General features: G+C 42.0%; 1 protein-coding gene across 1 annotated transcript in view; it reads left to right on the forward strand.

The window, feature by feature from the left end:
- LOC105304450 (ryanodine receptor 2) overlaps positions 1-2,448 on the forward strand; it is a gene marked incomplete at its 5' end in the record, with an annotated part of 220,090 nt that overhangs the window by 59,864 nt on the left and 157,778 nt on the right. The window lies entirely within an intron of this gene.

A 2,448-nucleotide genomic window follows, 5' to 3' on the forward strand; every position in this document is an offset into this window, starting at 1 on the left:
TGTGGACCCCGTGGTCACTCAGCGGGTCAGCCTCAGCATGGACAGTCACTCTGCGTGGTCTGAGTCGGCTCGGGGCTCAGCTGTCAGGCTTCCAGGTGGCCCCCCAGATGGGTTAGCTTCCAAAACCAGGTCGTTTCAACCCCAGCGGTGTGCCCTTAGTGTGATGATGTCTTAAATTTGCATGTGTGGTGTCTGATGACAGTCTTGTGAGGAAAGAGTCTACCCCCAATGTTGGGCTTATGTGAGTGACCTTTTGTCTTTCTTCCAAAGTAAGTAAACCAAAACGTCACACGTTCACACTCCGACGTGGGTAAGTTTGTGGTTTGCTAACATAGGACATAATCCAGGATTTGAAAATAACATCAGAACAGTGTCATAGTTTTGGTGTTGATCAGTTAAATCCAATTAATTGAAAAGTGTAGGACACGTGTAGTAATTTACCTAAGCTTGCCCTGTGGGTATTTCTTAATATATTAGATTTAAACAGGGATATCAATAATTTCTACATCTCTGTGATTTTTGCATATTGTTACTTAAGTGCGTAGATGCCCTATAGTCCAGTTACTGACTGATAACATTGTTGGAAAAGGACAGGAAACCATCTGATTTCTCAAAGTTCATTGCATTATGAGGTCACATTTATTAATGAATAGAATCCATTATTAATGAATAGAATCTATGAACATCCAGCCATAGATATATTCGATATTCGCAGGTCTTACATTTACCATCAGACTGGGTCATCAGTTGCATGCACTCAGCATCTGTTCAAGAGACAATATTTATTTAAACATGAAAAGAATCAAGAATAAACGTGATCAAAATCATACAGCATGAGTTGCATAATTACTTTTCCCTATAGTCCGTATTAGCAATGATTAGAACGATATGTATAGACCATTCATAATTCAAATCATTAACACATCACTAATGTCTGAAATTAATTTAAAATTTTAGGACACTTAAGTCACGTAACAGGTCACATTCCAGCCATCTTTTACTCATTGAGAGTAGTCGCGAAAAAGACAAAAGAGTCAAAGAACTTCAAAGGAACGTAGGAGAGCAGCGCATCTGGAGCTTGCTGCGTCTAACCATATCACTTAGGTTTCTAAAAACCTTTCGGCAGGATCTGTTCTCATCTTTGAATACATTCTCATTCCTTTTGCTTACACTATGTATAATTTTATTATATAACTCATATTAAGGCATTGTAAAGTACGAATCAATATAAGAAGCAGGTAGAACATTATCTGTTTGACTTTTCTTACGTCGTTTCGATAATATGGAAAAGCAAATACCTTGTTAAAGTGATATTTTAACAGTCACGCATTGAATGTGATTTAAGTGGTCATAACCTGTGAATAAATCGAGTGAGTCCCTGTGGCTCCTGTGAAAATCAAGCCTGTCCTCTGTTTCTGTCGCAGTATTACAATTCCCGAGAAGCTGGAGTACTTCATTAACAAGTACGCGGAACACTCCCACGACAAGTGGTCCATGGACAAGGTAACGCCGGACGGTCGCCCTCTGATTCAGTCCCGAGCACGCGGCCTGGTCACCGCCCCAGTGCTGGCTGTGACGGGTCTCTGCAGACCAGGAGAGCCCTTTTCGTAACGACTCGCTAGTATAACATTTAGTCCTGCCACTAATGAACATGTGATGCACACGTGGATAAAGATATTTGTGTGTACATAAAAAGCACAGGTTTAAGAATTGAAAAAAACCTGTGAATTAAATCATAAGTATAGTTTCTAAACACACATTGTTCGTGGGAATAACAGGTAATAGTCATCAAGTGCTTCAGGAAAACATGGTGACTCTGGGACCAGAAATATTTTAAGGAAACTTTAGCAGGCAGCTCTTTGTTCAGCGATTTAATTGATTATTGGTATGTAAGAATTAGGTGTCTGTTTTATGTAAAGACTGCCGGGTGGTGAGCTGGTGGGGTGGCGGTGTCGAGCTGTGCCCCATCTCACCACCCAGATTCTGGGGGCAGACGTGAAATGATATGGGGAGACGGCGGTAAGTAGCAACTCGTATGGGCGGAATAATTCGGAACGACCGTGTTGAGAGGGAATTGGATTTAGACGTGGGTAGAATGAGCAGCATTTTTCAGGAAGCTTTTAAATGAAACAACTGCTCCAGATTCCCTGCTTCAAAGGAATGTTCACACACACATGCCACAAGTAGGGTCCCACCGGAGGTGACAGAATGCACATCGAAGGGGCCGGCCTTGTGACCTCTGGCTGCCTTCTCCTGAGGCGGGGCAGGTGGGGGTCCTTAGTGACACAGGCATAGACCTGGTCTGTTTAAGGAAGGCTGGGTGCTCTGAATCTCTGGGTAGAAAGATTTGTTCCAGGTGATTACTCAAAACAACGTTGGTTAGGATGGAAACTTTTACATTGGCTTATCTCGATGAAATTCAAAACTTAATCCTTATCTTGGTTTGTT

Source organism: Pteropus vampyrus, unplaced genomic scaffold (genome assembly GCF_000151845.1).
Source record: "Pteropus vampyrus isolate Shadow unplaced genomic scaffold, Pvam_2.0 Scaffold342, whole genome shotgun sequence".
Lineage (NCBI taxonomy): Eukaryota > Metazoa > Chordata > Mammalia > Chiroptera > Pteropodidae > Pteropus > Pteropus vampyrus.